The sequence below is a fragment of the Phasianus colchicus genome, chromosome Z (genome assembly GCF_987193195.1).
Source record: "Phasianus colchicus chromosome Z, bPhaCol1.hap1.1, whole genome shotgun sequence".
In the NCBI taxonomy this organism is placed as follows: Eukaryota; Metazoa; Chordata; class Aves; order Galliformes; family Phasianidae; genus Phasianus; species Phasianus colchicus.
Window position 1 is genome coordinate 12,587,220 of NC_143476.1, and position 19,327 is coordinate 12,606,546.

Here is a 19,327-nt window from a genome sequence, read left to right on the forward strand (position 1 = left end):
TAAAACAGGACGTGAGCCCAAGGAACTTGATGGAATGCACCTAGTGAAGGGAGCTGCTCATGGTAAGGCCTCTTAATTATCCTGGAAAAGTGGAGCAGGTTGCCCTGACATGTGTTGGCATCACTATGCAAATGATATGGCTATGATGGCTTTAGATACTCCAATGAAAAAAGCCCTGAGCAACTTGGTCTGACCCCAAAGCTTGTCCTACGGTGGGACAGAGACTTCCTGAAGCCCCTTTCCAATCAGATTACTGTGAGGTAGTAGCATCTCATGGTCACTTGCTCTCCATAGTCACTGGCATCACCTGGATAAAGAGAGGCAGGCAGTTGCATGGCTTTCATGCTCTGCTTACCTACTTAGGTATGGAATTTCCACCTACAGGCATCTTACTTCAGTTATAATATCTGATATTTTCTGTAATTTATTCAGCCTCTGTTCCATGAGCCTCTGTTCTCTGTCATTCCTATGTGATTTGTGCACTGTTAGTAGAGACCTGAAAATCTCCCTTCCACCTACTTTCTAAGCTGTCCACAGTCTTTTTTAATCTTTATCCCACTTTACCTTATTCAACTTCAATTCCTCAAAAAAAAAAAAAAAAAAAAAAAAAAAAAAAAAAAGCCATGTTTAAGCTCTAAGAAGTGATCCGTGTATTTCACAAGTGTCAAAGTAGCTCACTAATTTCCATATGAGCAGCTACTGGAAACAAATTCTCCAGACACTTTGCTAGGGCTTTAGGCATTCACAGTTGTTAGAACAAAGAAGAGAATCCCAGTCTGGAAGCCAAGCTGTAAACTTGGCACACAAACAACATTAAGGAGATGAGCTTTAAAAACCATATGCCTCAAAACTAAATACTGCAAGCATGGACTGTAAGACCTGTAAGACTTTATGAAGTGTTGCATAGTTTCTAGCTTTTAAAAAGGACACATGCAACATCACGTTCCAAAAATAGTTTTGCTCATCTAGAAATAAGATGATTTGTAAGTAGTCAATAAATAGACAGTATTCAAATATTCCTATAAATGAAAAGGGTTAATTTTATCACTATGAAAAAGGGTATAATTATACCCTTTGTTTTAAATTTTAAATATATTATGTACCTATATTTTTAATATATAGTACTTAACAACAGTGCTTGTATAAAGCTGGATTTTTTTAGTAGGAACATAATTCTGAAAGAAAATTAGAGAAACATAGAAAATTACAGAAAAATAGGAAATATTTCAGTAGCAATTAGTGGCAATGCAGAATGCCTCTGGGGTCCAGGAAAATGTGACAATAATGCTGATCAATACATTACTTCAATAACAAGCTGAACCAGATACCTCTAACTAAAAGCCTTCACCAAGATGTTTTTGGTTTGGTTTGGTTCAGTTCTGTTGTGTGAATTCCTTTTATCATATAGCTCTGTTGCCTGACCTGTACTTAGTGTAGGAATTCCAGCCTGCTGTGATTTTTGGTTTTGCTTTTGTCTTTGCTTATTTGTTCACTGAGTGGAAGAATGTACACTCACAGGAACTAATGAGATAATTTGTAAACCTGTCAGCAAAAGACATCAGAATTAATCTAGTGGTGGTCTGGTAAAAGAGGAGAAGATAATCTCACATGAAACTTCCACATTTGCTCTGCCTATTTCCTCCTTTATGCCTCTTTGCCTGTAGCACTAGGCAGTGTGTAAACTCTGAAGCACGTGTGGTATTCCATCTCTAGCACTCCTATTCTTGGCATGAGTGTCTGCTTCAGAGCAGAGAGACTTTAGGAGACTTCTCAAGGATACAGCTGATCCAAAACCCACAGGGGCGATACGATTCTTAGCAACAATAGCTACTATATGAAATTGAGGTGACTGGGATGCTTGGATAGCTACTGTCTTATTTGTATTATGAGTTACCAGAAAATTAATGGCCTATTATGAGTAAGAGCAATCTACATCATTACTCTGTTAATTGGCACACCTTACTGGTATCTGCAGGGTTCCACACTGGATATTTGATGATTCATCAGTGGTGTGCACAACAACGGGCCTTCGGGATGGTAAGAGTTTCTTGCCTTGCACTGTTTGCAGGGCCCAGAGATGAGTGACCTTTGTTTCATCTTTTCTCGGGTCCTTTGTGTCTCGTGGTACAGCCATCATCTTTTCTAAAACAAAAAGCAGAGAAAAATGAATATTTAGGAATCCTTACAGATACTGTACAGATGGCTGGTTTAGTGACAGCTGTTAGAAGACAGTTTAAGCCACAGTTCTATGCCATGTTGTCATTTTCTCAATTCCTTGAAGACCGACAAAATAATAAAGATGAAAAAGAAAAATATTAATCATTAGGATTTAAAGAGAATCTTCACAACTGGCTTACACGACAGAGAGGAGAAAGCCTTGTAGGGAATAGGGCAGGAGAAGCCCATGGCATCATGCATACATATTACGTATGGATTACATAAATCCATTGACAGTAAGACAAAACATGGCTTAAACTGAAGTACAGAAGAATCCTAGCAGACATGAGGAAGAATAAACAGAGCTAATTAAACAATGAGATGTTTGTTGAACCAACAGTACAGGATCTACGTCATCTGAGAGTTTCAATAACAAGTTAGACAGTGGTAAAGAATGACATACATCTGTGGTTGATCCTGTCTTTCTAGGCACTGATGGAGTAGACGGTACCTTAAGGCATCTCCTGACATTTCATACTTCATAATATGCATCTTCAGCTTTAAGTACTGGAAGTATCTGAGCTCTTTTTAACAGAATGGACTCCTCTTGAACATTTGTGAGCTGATGAAAAATACCTTATGAACTTTTTCCCCGAGAAAAGTTATTTAATTAATGTTGCATTACTGCATATTGTTATTTTGCTTTATTTTAACCAACATTTTGGTTTTCAAGGGTTGGGTTCCTTCCACGTGAGGACTCATTTCCCAGTAAGTAGTAAAGCTTTTAGAAAACTTTCTGTGTAAAATTCTGACAGTAAAAAGCAACCTGATGTAGGAACCTGCGTGAACATTTACATCTGAGATGTCACTGATAAGAAAGATTTAGAGACCTTGGAAGTTATATTTTTTGCCACAAAGATTTCAGCGAGGCCAGTGGCAATATAAGTTACTACCACATCATCCAGATGATTAAATGCCACTTAAATGTTTTAAGGACAAGGAATAGTTCTGCTGCTTTATCTATTCTGTTCATTATCCTTCTCCTTATCTTGTAAAGCAATAGGATAACAATTTCATTTGTATGACAGTGATAACTGTCCAGCAGGAACAAGCCTGAGACCATCAATTCATTTCCCAAAAGCCATCCATTACTTAATCACAGCACGTTTAACACTGGGATTCAGCTGAGTCACATACATTAACCATGTTATGCTTTCCTAACTGGGGACTTTAGTAGATAGTGTTTACATTAAATGTACATGAAATTCTGTTAATGAGTTTCTGATTCTTCCTCATGTTTGATACTTATGCAAACACTTTAAACGTGGGCAAATATTGCACAACGATATCTGTATGTCTGTAAATTCTCCTTCAATACACTGTTCATGTTCTTTTCATGTAAATTTGAAAGCACACTCTATGGCAGTTTGTAAGCGGAAAAAAAATTAAGATAGGACTACTTCTATTCTCTGAACATGGATTTGTGAACAGAACGTTATATCAACGTACTCACATTTATATTCAAAGCCATTTGTGGGATTAATGAATCTTTGAACCAAGGAAAAGACATCAGACAGGTGATTTGGATTATTACACATTACAAATTAATAGAAAGGCTGACAGTCATAGTAATTAACTCAAAAGCAACTCACAGATTGAGCATACACTGTGGCAAAGCCCACTTCCAGATGATTCATAAATAGAAGAGAGCAAACTGATCAATCATTGTCCTGTGAAAAAAGTTTGCCAAAGTCTCTTAGTGTACTTCTTTTCAGCTCCATCATTCCCTTACATCTCTACTCCCCTTTCTTCACAGCAAGGACCTCCGTTATCTCCAGTGCGTGGACCTGCAAGGAGGTGCTGTTGACTGTAGCTTAAATGCAGCTCATCTATGATAAATGAGAAAGAGTAAAGCTAAAAAAAGAAGCCTACAGCTTGTGGTTATACTAACTTTGATGAGAACAGAGTATGGATGAATGGTGATTGTGTGAAGGTCAGCAATTTCTGCAAAAGGAAAAGACAAAAACCATGAAAGAGAGCACACCAGTACTGAGAAATCAGTCGTACAGAGTGATCAAAGGGAATGAGAGGAAACTGAGCATGAGACATATTTGTGACTCATTGCAATATAACCAACAGAATATGTTACAATATTAAAAGTCATTCATTTGAATCAAATATAGAAATTGACAATCATACAGTAAGAGAAGCATAAAAAGTCTCAAAAAATCACATATGTAAAGCAGTTTATGTAAAACTTAATGAAAAAGATGTAGAAGAAAAGAATACTACAGTAAAATATCTGTTTGTTTTTTCAAGAAAGTACAACAGTCACACTTCTTTGAGTAAAACTCTCAGCAAATGTTTTAGGAGAACTTTGTGTCTTCTAACTTCCCAGTTTTTCTTACATCTATTCATTTACCTCCATCAGCATTAGCAGCAGTACTAATATTGGTTGATGTGCTGTAGTATCATTTACTCACAATTTCCATGTACTTCTATGGACAGCAGAGGAGTTACTGAACTCAGGTAGTCCCTAAGTGAATGCCCAGATCTTCCAGGAAGATCTTCCAGGTTGTGGATGCCCCATCCCTGGAGGTGTTCAAGGGCAGGTTGGATGGGGCCCTGGGCAGCCTGGTCGAGTACTAAAATTGGAGGATGGTGGCCCTGCATGTGGCATGAGGGTTGGAGCTTCATGATTCTTGAGGCCCCTTCCAACCCGGGCCATTCTATGATTCCATATTCTGTGATTCCAAGCCATGGTAGCACAAGCTGCTCTTCAGGGAAAACTAGAAGGCCAGCTGTCTGCTCAGTTCCACCACTCTTCCCACAAAAACTGCATACCCAAACTGACTGCTAGCAGACAGTCAGACATCATATATTCACCATTCTTTCGCTACTGAAATAGAGGTTCAGTGCGATCCCTGTTGAGCAGACAGCCAGGTGAGCTTTCTGACTGCCTCTCACCACTCATACCATGAAGCAGAGTTACGCAAAGAAAACACTGCTGCCAACATCCAAAATACACCTGCAATTTGGGGCATCATCACATCCACTCTTACAGACAACACCACCCAACTCCTTTTCACCTTTTCCCAGCAGATTCTCTTAGTACTTTTGCCCCAGTGTTTCCCTTGTGGAGGATTCTTACCCCACTAGTCTTGACAGAGAGTGGAAAAACTGTGATGAAGCAAGCATACTCACAGCGTTTGGTAAAAATTCATGGTGCTTTAGTCTGTAGGGGTAAAAATCAATGATGCTTTTTCATTTAGCAGAGGCATCTCACATGTGATATATAGAAATTTTTGGCTCAGTGTATGTGATCTGAACACTAAACTCTTCATTTCTTTCTCCTTTTCTCCACTGCGTTACATTTAATTTTTCCTTAACTGAGCAACATTGTGCAGTTGCAGTCATCACAACTGTTCTCAGTCTGGATTTACCTTTGGAGGTCAATACTAATTATTCTGCCATACATCCCCCATTTCAGAACTGCAAGCAGCTTTCATGTCTTCTCTATTTTTTTCAGTTACTCCAGAAAAAGGTATTAACTCACCCTACAAGTCTTGCCATGGGGCTGTTCTGCCATTCATGCAAAGAAAATTGTCTTTCTTCTCCGCAGAGTGCAATGAATTTTTCATCTTCTCACCTAACAGTTATATCTCTCAAAGAATAAAAGTAAATACAAAATCAGCAAGGATTCAGTAACAGTAGGTCAGCTATAAATACTCGTAAATGGGAAACATCTAGTGAACATCTTTGGAATTACAACATTACAGCATTCTGATTTTAGGAAAGTTACAATTAAGCTCCACTTCCATACAACCAGCTCTATATTACAAACTCAACAAAAATGTACGGTGGAGCAGAAGTCCTACTCAGTGCACCTCGTGCCTTTTACCCAGTTATTCAGATACAGCACTGTCACAGTTCTGGCCTGGTTTGACCTGGTTCCTTGACTAAATGGCACAGGGGGACCCTGTGATGGGTCTAAAAACAAAACAGCAGCAACGAGCTAAGGGAGAAAATTAATTCACTAAATATTAGAGCACAGTGTGAGAGAATGCAATAGAACAATACGATTGGAATTGTAGCTAATAAACCAATCAAGAGATTGTCCAAAACCAAAGGCCTTACTCTAATGTTGAAGGTAAGACAGCTAGGGAGCATACACTGCAGAGCCAAGCAGAAAAAGAAGTCTCATGACTCCCAGTTTTCTCTTTCCCTTTAAGCAGAAAATGGAAATGGAACAGTGAAGTATTCTGGGAGACACAGTTCATTCTTTCTCTTCTGTGAAATGTACCTGGAACTATCAACAGTCCATGGAACTGAAGCCTTAACTCTTTAACTCCCCGTGCATTACCTGATGCTATGATGTGGAACACCAATAGCAGAAATCCTGAAACCACAACAAGTGTGCCAGGGGACAACATCAGGGCCAACATTGTCTATCTTCATTAATGACCTGAACGTCTGGACAAAGTGCACTCTCATCAAGTTTGTAGATGGTACAACATTGCTGCTGAGGCACTAGTTGAGTGTGCTGCCATTCAAAGGGAGCTGGATTGGCTGCAATATTAGGCTGAAAAGATCCATGTGATATTCAACAAGAAGAAATGCAAAGTCCTGTGTCTGTCAAGGAATGACTCCCCAGTACATAATTACTGGATGAGGAGAAGCACTACAGAGAGAAATCTGGGTTCTGCAGGACAAAAAGCTGACCACAAGCCAACACTGTGCCTTCACAGCAGAGGAGGTCAGCGACCTCCAGAGTCACGTTAGGCAAGGCATTGACAGCAGGTCAGCAGAGGAATTCCCTCTCCTGTACTCAGTCCTGGTGCGATACATCTGGAGCTCTGGGCTTACTGGCATGAGACAGGCAGCTACTGCAGCAGGTGCAGTGAAGGGGCACAAAAATAACAAAGGAAGAGGATAACATGACATGAAGAGAAGCTGAAAGAACTGAGACTGTTCAGCCTGGAAAAGAAGAGGCTTAGGGGGATCTTGTTGATGATATAAATTCTTGATAGGAAGGAATGAAGAAGAGGGAGCCAGATTCTGCCCAGTGACAGGATAACAAGTGATGAACACAAAGTGAATACCTGTGAAAGTCTGTATAAATAGGAAAAACAAAACAAAAAAACAACAGTTTTACTCCAGGAGAAGTCAAACACTGCAACAGATTGCCCAGAGAGGTGATGGAATTTCTGGAGATGCTCAAGCCCAATTGGACACGTCTGCGAGCAACACCCTGCCTGAGCAAGCAGTGGACTAGAACATCTCCAAAGGTGCCCTTCCAGAATCTGTGATTCCGATTGAAATTCTCTGAAATTACTCTTTTTGTACCTTTGGGTGCTCCCAGATGAAATCATTAGGAATCACACAACTTCTTTCCCTAATCGGATATAAGAATCTAACACCAAGAGAGCTGTATTTTTCAAGACTGTCGTGTTGTAAGCATTTACACAGCTTCATTTTTCATGTGAAGCTATATTCATTCAATCTGGAGTTTACTTAAGTAGTTTAGACCACACTTCAGAACTTCATCACATCAGTGGTTCCACCCTCACTCTAAAGGTAATGCTGCTTTTCCTGAATACTCTCTGATTTGGCCCTGAGAGCTCACAAGCTACACCTGCTCACTAACTGAAGATACAGCAGCAAAAATTATTTCCTGACTTGTTCCCTTGCTTCAGCCCAAGACATTTCCAAACCAAACGCTCCAGGTGGGCTGAGAGGGTATGGTCTATCTCCTCTGGTTCCTGACTATTGAGTCCCACCACGTCAGAAAGTACAGCACGTCAAAAAGTCTGTGCAGTGCTCAAAAGTGAGATGGGGAGAAGCTAGGTTGGCACGATGAGATATTCTGCACAGCCCTTACTAAGCTGATGCTCAGATAAATCCCTGCTGTCTAGTGTAAACTCCTTTACCTTTTACCTCCAGTTACCTCATCTAATGATCCTCTAGTAAGATGAGGTATATCCATTATGCCCTATCCCCCATTCTTCAGGTGCCCTCTGTGCTCTGTCTGAAGTCAACTCAGGCTCTGCAGGTGGCAGTATGTCCTACCTGTTGCTAAGTCCACACGTTCTCCTTTCCCTACCATGACATTGCTACCCAAAGCTTGCACAGTTGTAGAAGAAAAACAAAAGGACAAAAATGTTCTCCAGAAAATAAGTCCAATTCTGTTAGCCTGGGCTCATGTAAGGGCCAGTCACTGAAGGAAGTTGTCGTAGTTTGGCCAGGTTTGGTGATAAGGAGCTAAGGGATCTACGGACTGGGAAGAGAAAAGGGTGGGGGAAGAGGCAAGAAAACCAGCAGCAGTGAACTAAGGGAAAAACTTCATTTAAAAAATACAGTGGCGGAATGTGAGATAATAGAATACGATGGGATTTTGAGTTAATAACTCAAATAAAACAGGAGAGAGTTTACAAAACTGCATTCCTTACTCTAATGCTATAGGAGAGACAGCCAAGAGCGCAGAGAGCAAAGAGAGGCAGTCTTGAGACTCCGCCAGTTTTATCTTTTTGTTCAAATGGAAATGGAACAATGAAGTCTTCTGAGAGTTGTAGCTCACTCTTTTCTTCTGAGACCAGGAAACCAGAAATGCTGGCAAGCCACTGAACTGCAGTACTAACCCTTTAACTCCCAGTACAGTGTGATGTTATGATGTGGAATGATTTTTGGTCAGTATAAGACCACAACAAGAGAGTATCTCTTGGAGCTAGGCTGCTTCCTGGGAAGGAGTGCTGTGTAGCCATAGAGCCCCTTCACCAGCTGGGGGAGCACAATTTTTCTTGCTATGATTACTGGTCTACCTGTGAATACTTTGCCTGGTATCTCCAAGAATCTGTCAGAAGCAATTTTGCTTCTTTGTGAGCAGGGCATCTACATTACCTTTATGTTGTGTGTTCAGACAGTGCTAGTCTGCAGCCATGTGCAAAGCCCTACGAAATCATTAGGGAAAAACTTGTGCCAAGACATCTGAAGGCACTTCTCCAGAAAATACAGGTGGGCAAAACAGTGTGCACCTTCTCTCTGCCTTTGATCTCTTACTCTGATTCCCTGAGAAGGAAAGTGCAGAGGCTGAAGGGGAACCACAGGGCACTTTGACAGCCTGTCCACCAGTAGGGATGCATGCGGGACCGTGGCTATGCAACATGCCCACAGAGCCACTTGTCTTCAGCTCTGACAGCTACCTGCAAGTCTTGGACTTCAGTGACTCTGAATAGGGTGCTCACTCTTAACTACTGATACACTACAAAACATTTCAGATAGTTACATTTAGTACTGTTGGAGCAAAGGTTTACTCTAGCTTGAATACATGGAAAACAGAATTTGCTTATAAGTCCTCCAAGGGTAGACATAATGGCTGCAATAAAATAAATCAGTGATCTACATTTGCTGCTGTTTTCCATCCCAAACATTTCACTGTCGGAGCATAATCAGCTGAGACTACAGATGAGCCTTTAAGAAATTAGCTTAGGAGTTACTGTGCTGTGATCAAGTTACAAAACAACAAGAGGCTCTAATACTTGGATTCAAAGTGCACGAAATTGCTATTCAATGTGAAGAATGATCATTTAATAAACCAACCTACCTGCCTTTCATCTGTCTTCACCACTTTCACCACAAGACTTACAGAAATGTCATTAGAAATTGACAGGCATCTCAGTTCATACACAGCCTCCTTCTGTAAGATAACAAATACTTAATTGCCACCCAGGGAGTAGGAATATATTTAAGTTTCCCCCACAGCCTTATGAAGTTTGCATCCAGGTCACCTACGTTCCTATAGAGCATGCGAAGCACAAGGAACAGATGTAAAAGTATACACACACACTCAATTCACACCTCTCTACTTCTGTTCATTTTTTTCTCACGTGAACAAATGAAGAACCCATCTGGAGATCAAGGGGAAAACAAACAAAAAATGCACATAAATAGAAGGCATTCTGGGAGCCTGTATTGATTGTAAGCCTGTGTAGCTACTTCTACTATAAACTTCTGCTATAAACAGTAATTGAATAAATTGTTGATATGGTTTTCAGACTAAGAATTAGAGCCACATTTAACTCTCTTTCAGGCAAAGTCCCTGATCACGAGGCTTTCAGCTCTGCTCTTGTTGATGTTTCCTCACTGGGGAGCAGGAGGCAACTCTATGCTGAGAAGTTCATCAGCAGGATCTGTCTGGGATGGAAGACCCTTTCCCAGTCCTGGGCCTGTTTGTAGCTGAATCTTATTTCTCTTCTCCAAAGTCTCAAGACAATACTGAATCCTGTGCTCCTGCATTGCCCTATACTGGTCAAGTGCTCTCATCACCTTATCCAACAGCGTGGCCTTAAAAGTGCACAGAACTGTGCTGCAGTTCAGCACATACAGGACTGCTGAACGTGACAGGCAGCTTCAGAGACACCCAGACTCGTCTGAGCCAGCAGCAGGAAACAAGGAGCACCCCAGAGCACCTCAACTTTCATCAGTGCCTGCATGTGGGGAACTGAGCCAAGTTCCTAGCTCCATGTGCACACCGACATGAGGACACCTATGTTCAGGAAAGCAATCAACTGGAAATTGAATCTCACTCTTCCTCTGAAATGTTGCAGTCTTCTTTACAACATTTTCAGATGACTTTATAAGAACAGAAAAAAAATCCGTAAAGACATGATTTAATTAAAATTTGTCACCTTCGCTTGATCTTAAAGAGCACTTTCTCTATTAACAAATTTGATACATGAAGAAGGAAAGACAATTCAATCTCTACAATCTCCACTATTTCTTTTTTAATCTCTCTCCATCAAAATATTTCTAATCCCTTTCTACACCCTTGGAATTCACCCAAAAGCTAATATTAAAATCCACCCCATCTTCATTCTTATTTTCATCTTTATAGATCAAAAGTATCTAAGATAATCTGTGATCCTGAGCAGATCCCAAGCAGCAGCCCAAATACAAAGTGAGGTAGAATAGAAAATAAAGGATATGCAATAACTATTTCTCCTGCTATCATAGAATCACCGAGGTTGGAAAAGACCTGCAAGATCATCACCAATATTTCTCACTAAACCACGTCCCTCAACACAACATCTGAACGTTCCTTGAATGCCTCCTGGGTCGGTGACTCCACCACCTCCCTGGGCAGCCCATTCCAGTGCCTGTCCACTCTTTCAGAGAAGTACTATTTCCTAATGTCCAACCTGAAGCTCCCCTGGTGCAACTCGAGGCCATTTCCTCCAGTCATGTCACTAGTTACATGGGAGAAGAGGCCGAGACCAGCTGGCTACAACTTCCTTTCAGGTAGGTAGAGAGAGCTATAACGTCTCTCCTGAGCTTCCTCTCCAGCAGATTGAACAATGCCAGCTCCCTCAGCCAAGTTGGTAACAGCCTACACCACTCTGTTAAAGAGAGGAGCTGCATAATATTGTGGCAGATTAAAATTACTCAAGTACCCCAATAGGCAGGAAGGTAAATATTAAAACTAAAGTCCAGTTGGATCAAAAGAACCAAACACATAATTTCCAATCATACGAATTTTAATTTCATTATTAGGGAGTCCCAAACTTCATGGAAACCAGGAGGATTCACCTCTCAAACAGATTTTACTAAAGGTGTTTTATCATAGAGTTCTGCACTGAGCTCTCAGGTTTCCTATAAAGCTGCAAGGAAATCTGCCCCTCCAGCAAGTCTGTTACCTTGAACACATCCCATGTCACAGTGCATTTGGGAAGAGTGACAACTGCTAACTCTCCTTGTACACTTGTGTGTGCATTTACCCTAGAGGTCTCCCTGTAAGCAGGAAGCAAAGGCTGTCATTGCTCCAGATGCATGATAATACGAGATCAATGTCTGAAGCAGCCTGTCTGACAGTGAATCTCTGCTTTGAGGAAGATGAGGAAGAAGCTTAGATATTACACGGACTTCTTCATTATTCACATCTGTCACTTTTATCTCAAGCTGTGAGTAACTGTCTTATTTTGTAGGTTTTCTTCACAGCTGCAAAGCTCAAGTCTTTTGCTTCTGCCTTGCTACACATTCCACTGCAGCCACAGATAAGGTGCAAGATGGGCACCTTATCAGATGTTCCCCCAGACAACAGAGGAGATGCAGCCAGCACAGCTGCTGCTTCCACATGGCATTTCTTATCCCCCTGACATTTCAAAACCACAGGAACAGCTTCAGCTGTCAGTGAAGTGCTTTCTGAGAAGGCATACTGTTTTGGAAAGAGTAAAGCCATACTGCCACACTATGTAGTACAGGAGATGAACCAAAGATACGCATACCCTACAATTCACACCAAGATTTACTTACATACTAAATAGAGATACAGAGAGTTTTTTAGATGGCTTTCTTAAAGTGACTGCCAGCTCGAGGCAAGGCAAAAATAAGAGATACATAAAATGAATACATAATAAGCAGTTAAGTTAAAAAAAGAAAAAAGAAGAGGGCTCAGATAAGGTCAATTTGCAATAGTTTAATGTTTGGGATGAAAGATGGGATTTGTGACTGTGATCAATCTGTAATACTTAGAGTTAAGGTCTACATGAAAATCTTTCAAAATGGAAAGACTCACTGGTATGCCCTTACCTTTGTCAGCTGCTCACTTCTTAACTGTATACTGATGATCTTAAAGACAACTGCCATAGTCTATTTCAGGCTATGAGTAAATACATGGAGAATACTCAGTTCTGCAGTGCTGGCTGTCTTGTTATCTTTTTGGCAAAAAATGCCGGTGGCTGAATGGTGCCTTTAGAAAGACCTGACATTTCCCAAGCGAGCCTGGAAAGGAACACGTTCTATCTTCTTTTCCCTACAAAGTTCCTGCTTAGCCCAGATTTTTGATTCAACAGAAGGGGAATGCAAGCTCATCAAATATGCCTGTAGTGTATGGCTACAGCTCTCCTGAGCTCTAAAACATTACATCTTTTTCTGCAAAAGGTACATTTGGCATGCAGGTTTGCCCAGGGAATATCAGCTTCTATGTTTTCCTTCATAATTCTATTCCATTTACTCAGAGCTGCAGCCAAACAGAGAATGCCATGACCATTGCTACAAACATCTCAAATGATCTCTAAGAAGTCAGAAAGAAGATCTGAACTTTGAGACTAACGATGACTGATGATGGTTACTGCCTGAGTTTGTAGCCCCATCATCTGGAAACAGTGATGAAGTGAGAACATACATGCACACACAGCTCCAGAAATTAGATTTCCTGCACCATAAATTGACCACTTTCAATGGTCATTTCTTTCTAATAACTTGCAACTTTCCATCCTGCAACAAAACATCATCCTTCAACCCAGTAGAGATCTGTATTGTTTCCTTTATGTTTTGAAAGTTACAGTTTTTATGAGATAAGAAGAGGCCAAGGGGAGAAGTTGGACATACTGCTCATTTTCTGCTGAGCCATACCTGTAACATACTCTGTGGGATCCTCTTACTTGCCACAGCATGTCATTTTTAACTGCCATATCATAAAATAGTTTTTAATGCATTGAACATTAAGGGATTTAAGTCTCTTTAATGCTCCTGGATGGTAACCTCTCAAGGTTCATACTGAGGCCAGCTCCATATAATAAATAGAATGTGGGCAAAAAAGCAATAACATAAATTAATGACAAGTACTGTAGAGAACATTTGAAACACTTGAAATCAGATCTCTAGGAGTTTTGCATTTCCAACAATAAGCCAAAGCAGTAAGTGAGGGAGGAAGGAAGGAGGGAAGGAATATTTCTGTTCTTTCTGGGGTAAAGTCACTTATTACTCTCCAAGCAAAAGGTTTTATACAATTTAATACAGGTCAATACTGTCAAGATGTCTGAAATCAAACCTATACAAGGAAGAACCCACAACAGCAATCAGATGTGCATAGGCTGGGGTAAAGCAATATGAAAACCATGGCATCACTGTACTCAATAGAAGGTTAATCTTGAAGATATGAAAGTGCTGTCAGCAGAGGCATATGGAATGTTTCAAAAACAGTAATGTATACAATGCAATATGAGCCAGTCTGGGGAACTTAACAGCTGTCTTATCCTGTCCAACTATGCAATTTACAGAAATCTGTGATTATTTAAGAAGTGTGGACAGCAATACCTATCTATACTAGCAGGAGCAAATGGGATCATTTTAGCTAACTTGAAGATTTTCCTATCAAATTATCTCCAAAGAATGAAGAGAAATCAAATTTACGTAATTGAGTTCAGCATATAGGTATTTGAAACCAATTAAGGTTATTTAGATCCTTTGTGTCATTAATGAGCAGCTTCAGATAAGGAAAAGCTCTCTCAACACACCATTAACAAGCCCAGCAACACTTGTGAAATGAGCTGCAGCTTGGACACACATCAGTGCATCAGGTCATACAGGAGGAAATGCCTTTTCAGAGCACATTTTGGCTGTTCTCACAAAACCAGTCAGAAAGCTCCCCATCTGTCTTTTCCAAAGGTATTTTTAGTATCCGAGACAAAGACTTGTTACAAAAGCCTATCAGAATCCTAACAGTTGATAATTGTGGGGTTATTTTATTTTATTAAGGTTATTCTTTTTTGCTAGTTTCAGTGTCTGAACTAAATGATCTTCATTAGTTTGCAAATATTAGGTCTTGTACCTAAGTGCATGTATTTGTAAGTATCCCAGTAGATATCTATGATACATGAGCACTGACAAGTTTCCATGAATGATAGTGCTTGGAATACCACATTCATTCTTGCTCACATAAAGGATTTTTTCTAATTCTATTTGAATTATTCTAAATTATTCTAAATAATACACAATCTTTTCTGCTTGTTATATGGGTACAAAAGCACATCACTTGTAACCACTATGCTATTTTGCAATAACATCTACGTCATCTCTGAAGTTTTGAAAACTTCAGATTCAAAAAGAAGCTTCATCTTATCTCACATTACTTACATGCCAACCATAACTGTTAAGTTGTTCTGAGTATCCCATTGCCAAAGAAAATGCAAATTTTGCATATTTTTCCTTTTCATACATTCTTCCTCAATTCTAAAGGCATTTTCCATAGAATAACAGAGACTTCTGTGTTCAAGCAAGTCCACCTGTTAAAAGTTAGACAATTTAACAGATTCATCTTCTCAGGCTAAGTTTATACTCAGCAGCTTTCCAGGAGGAGTGCCCAAGTGATCATGACGGCCAAGTTCAAGGCTGGGCAAGCTGTAGTCAAGGTTTCTATCTACTGCAGTTTAACAGTCACATCAAGGCTGAATCAGTCCTTCATCCAGTGAATCAATATATTAAAGCTAGACTCAAACTACAGCAAATCTCAAACGCACAAACGCAGACTTCTGCTCTGACCTGCACAACATCTGAATGAATGCCACAGGGTAAGCGGGTTAGATACAACTCCTACAAAACTCAAAAAATGAAAGACAACAGTCACAAATCACAGCAAATGAAGGGGATTTTAAAGGCTTAGCCTTCTTGCTGTTTGTTGTAGCATGTTTACTTAGCACTCTGAGCATGTCTTCAGTTGACAGATGAAAAACATTGTTTTTACTCATAATGAATAGGCATACAAGAATTCTGAGAACCTTGATCTTGCCACAGTAAACTCAAGAGACTGGAAACTCTAAAAAACAAAGTTGGGAAAGTTTTAACAATTCCATCAACAGCAAGAAAGTTCTTGACTGCCTGATCAGACTGAAGCAGGGTGGCAATAAATCTCATCAGCTCAGGATGAAGAGGAGGTAGTACTGTCTGGACACCAAAGGAAAAAGAGGACTACATGGAAAAGGTTGCACTTCAATAAATGCCTGGGGAAAAAAAAAAAAAAGAGGAAACGACCAAATCTGAGAATAAGGCACAGAGAGGAGTGAATACAGCTGAGGTTCATCCAAGCAACAAACTTACGAATGAATCGGTGACGCTGGGGAGATGAAGTCAGCTATGCCAGCAAACATTAAGATAGAGATGGTAAACAATACAGAAAACAGAATCAAATGAAACTAGACCTTTGACTTCTAAAACGTCCCCACATAATCACTGCTAAGCTTTCTTTGAGCAAACCTAAAACCATGCCTGCTTTCTTGTTAACTTAGTAAGAGATTAAAGCTCATTGTCCAGAATAAAGATTCAAGCCAAACTGGATTACCAAGGCAAAAATCAAGTATCTGTAAACAGGGGTAGGAACATCAGATGAAAAGCCAGAAATGTAGTTAAAAGGCAGGCAGTGCCCAGGGATTTGAGATAAAGGGCACAGACTTCACCTACGGATCCAGTAAATTGACACTGCACATGCTACTGCAACTGAAGAGCATGGGAAGCCTCCTCAGCCCTCTGATTGCTATTAAATCTTGGTAGAAGAGATGCTAATAGAAAATAGCTTCAAGCCAATTGCAAATGAAAATCCTTTCATTCAGCTGCATTTACCACACGGTACACTGATATTCTCTTCCAAATAATAATAATTTTTAAAAAAGTATGATTTCAAGCTTTATTTTCTTTTCTACTAAAAGCTTCTAATAGGAGAAGGGAAATTCTGATCTTGTCTGACCTTGTCTGCAAGGCCCATAATAGGACTTAATTGCATATTAGGGCACAGATTTCCATTGCTCTGGCCCCACACCATCAGTTTGAGTCGTGTGTTAAATGCAGCATATTTCAGATCAAAAGCCAGATGCCTTGACCATGCAACCCCTACAGTGAGTCTTTTACTGAACTCCATGAATTCATGTATGGCTGTAATGCACCCTGAGCCTTCTGAGTTCATAGGATGACACTGTTTAGGCATCTCATACTGCTGCTGAGACCTCCAGCTCCAATTCTATCTATCTGATCCATACTGAATCTTCTTCATTAATCTGTCAGTCCATCACCAAGAAAAAGCCCAGTCCCTCTGCACACGGATGCAATAAGGGAGCCCCAGGTTATGAAGGCAATATTTACCAGATGATTTTTTATCCAGATGATTTTTCTCACTTTTACATAGGACCAGCCTGACTTCCTTGCAAGCATCGCAGACGTCACACTGCCAAGGCCTGTCACCTCTTCTGGAAAACACAAGTGCAGCAATGCTTCTTCCTTGACAGGAGGACAGGTAACAGAAGGAGGCCCTGGCCTTGCCCCATCATCAGTCACATCAGACCTCTACAGAGGAGTTGGGGCAGCTTTCTTGTCGGCTCTGTGGTGGTTGGAAACAGATCTAAACAGCTACAGTTAGAAATGTCTCAAGCTCTCAGGACGATTTCCTTCAAACTGCTCTCCCAAAAAAAGCACTTCTACACAGTAAGCCTCAGTAACAGAAGAGGTCTATCTTTTCAACAGATTTTCTGTTTCTTAGCTAAATGCCATAGCAGTACTCTTCAGAGCAGGAAATCTGCCATAGTGATTGTCTCCAAGCCACAAATACGATCAGGTATAATAACGCCCTCTGATCTTTAACTTGACACAAAACTATTTACTTGTTGAAGTAGATAGGTAGGAAAGGAGCATTTCAAAAGACCCAGAGCCAGTCATGCACAACCTTTAAACGTGCATCTGCATAATCTGGAGTGTGTGAGCCACAAAAGTGTCTTAAATGGAACCTGCCTTCCAGGAAGAGATAGCAGTTTGACTCAATAAGCCACGCTGCAACTCTCAGCAAAACAGAGCATACACAGCTCAGTGCTCAACTCCTTTCCTGACATTAAAGGCTACAAGTGAACAGAACCAAACAGCTAGAACTGCCGTGGATCTCTGCTCTAGGCATCATTCTCACCTGTTGATTCAGTACTGCAATCAAGTTTTAAGTTTCCTTCACAAAAACTCCAGCTCCCATTTAGTACCAGTGATTATGCCACTTGGGTTATCCTGCCTTTGTCTACAAGTACAGCAAAAAGCTGGCATGTTGGGAAATTATCCAAGTGGGAGTACCCCTTCAAATAAGGGGTCTGCATAGTGTTGAGCATGGATCAGATGCTTCTTCGGTGCTGCATAACTTGGGGTTCTTAGCATCTAAAGGGACAGCAGTTATTTATTATTCTGTCCTTATAGCATTCGATCTAATAAACAGCAGGTCAAATGGTACCTTACAGACTCTGAGTGCCTTTCATACCAGGATCCTAATGGACCAGTACTCCCCCAGCAACAAACAAATACACCAAGAGTGCAGGACAGAGCAGTTAAATTGTTATCTTCCTCAAAGTACATAAGACACCACATCCCAGAAAGAACAGTACCGCATGGAAGGATTTGTGTGCCTCCTTAAAATAGAATTTCTGCTCTCTAGAATCAGCCATCCAAAAATTAAGACATATTATCTTAAGTTAGTATTTACATTCCCTATATATTCAGCAAAGAGAAAGGAGTGATTAAGGATAGCAATCCATACCTTTTCAAGACAGCCATCTGGGATGGGAAAGATTAAGCTTCCTCTGTAGATGCACTTAGAACGTCCATAGCAGCCAAATCTGATCTTCAGCCAGCTTAACTTCACACCCAACGGTTACAGGTTTGATGTCAAGTGAGATGATTTGTACCCCAGTTGGTACTGACAAGGAAGTCAGAACAGGCTGGAATCAAAGTATTTGAAGTGCACTAAGGACAAGATAAGTAGAGCCATCTATATTGCTATATAAAAAGACGGAATTTTAAGAAATACATACATCCATCTGGTACTGACGATCCATTATTTTGCCATGCCCTCAGTGCTCCACACAGTTCTGCTGGATTTTCTTCATCTTGTAATGAGCGACCCATCTGTTGACTCAAGACCAGAGAAATGTATTGGTAAGGACTGGGAACCAAAAAAATCCATTTCTGACTAGCAACTATTTCTATAATATTTAAATTTTATTTAAATTTTTAAATACAATATTAATATATATATATATATTATATTATAATTAAATATTTAATAAATAAAGAATTTAAAACATCCCTTTCTTGCTATAACAGAGTGACTGAGCTACTGGCCCACCATTAACTTGAGCATCTCCAAATATACTGCTATGCACACACAAGCATAAACAGAGATTATGTCAACCTCTTATTTAAACAAACTTGAATACAGGAACTCAAGAAAAATAATTTATGATTAATGTGGAATTGTAAGTATTTACAGACTCCTTCTCTAGCTTACTTTTAGAACAGAAATTCTTACTGATGTTTTCATGATGTCCACTCTTACTTCTTGACTTCCATTTTGCCTTCTTGCTCTCAAGAAAACAAACGA

General features: G+C 40.1%; 2 protein-coding genes across 14 annotated transcripts in view; one reads left to right on the top strand and one right to left on the bottom strand.

The window, feature by feature from the left end:
- Positions 1 to 19,327, top strand: part of LOC149912559 (rho GTPase-activating protein 32-like) — a 490,746-nt gene that overhangs the window by 117,850 nt on the left and 353,569 nt on the right. The window lies entirely within an intron of this gene.
- The window catches only part of LOC116241474 (uncharacterized), a 33,248-nt gene that overhangs the window by 7,521 nt on the left and 6,400 nt on the right, over positions 1 to 19,327 (bottom strand). For 2 of the 13 annotated variants that reach the window (XR_016461746.1, XR_016461747.1), the window contains exons 5-10: positions 19,256 to 19,310; positions 18,759 to 18,859; positions 17,062 to 18,665; positions 5,714 to 5,821; positions 3,810 to 4,046; positions 1,484 to 2,142 (exon numbers count right to left, since the gene is read on the bottom strand). The gene's annotated coding sequence lies outside the window, so the exon portion shown is untranslated. Of the gene's footprint in view, positions 1 to 1,447; positions 2,143 to 3,809; positions 4,047 to 5,713; positions 5,822 to 8,861; positions 9,851 to 13,823; positions 15,930 to 17,061; positions 18,691 to 18,758; positions 18,860 to 19,234; positions 19,311 to 19,327 lie in introns of those variants that run through there. The other 11 variants (XR_016461742.1, XR_016461736.1, XR_016461743.1 and 8 more) reach the window with 11 other exon arrangements.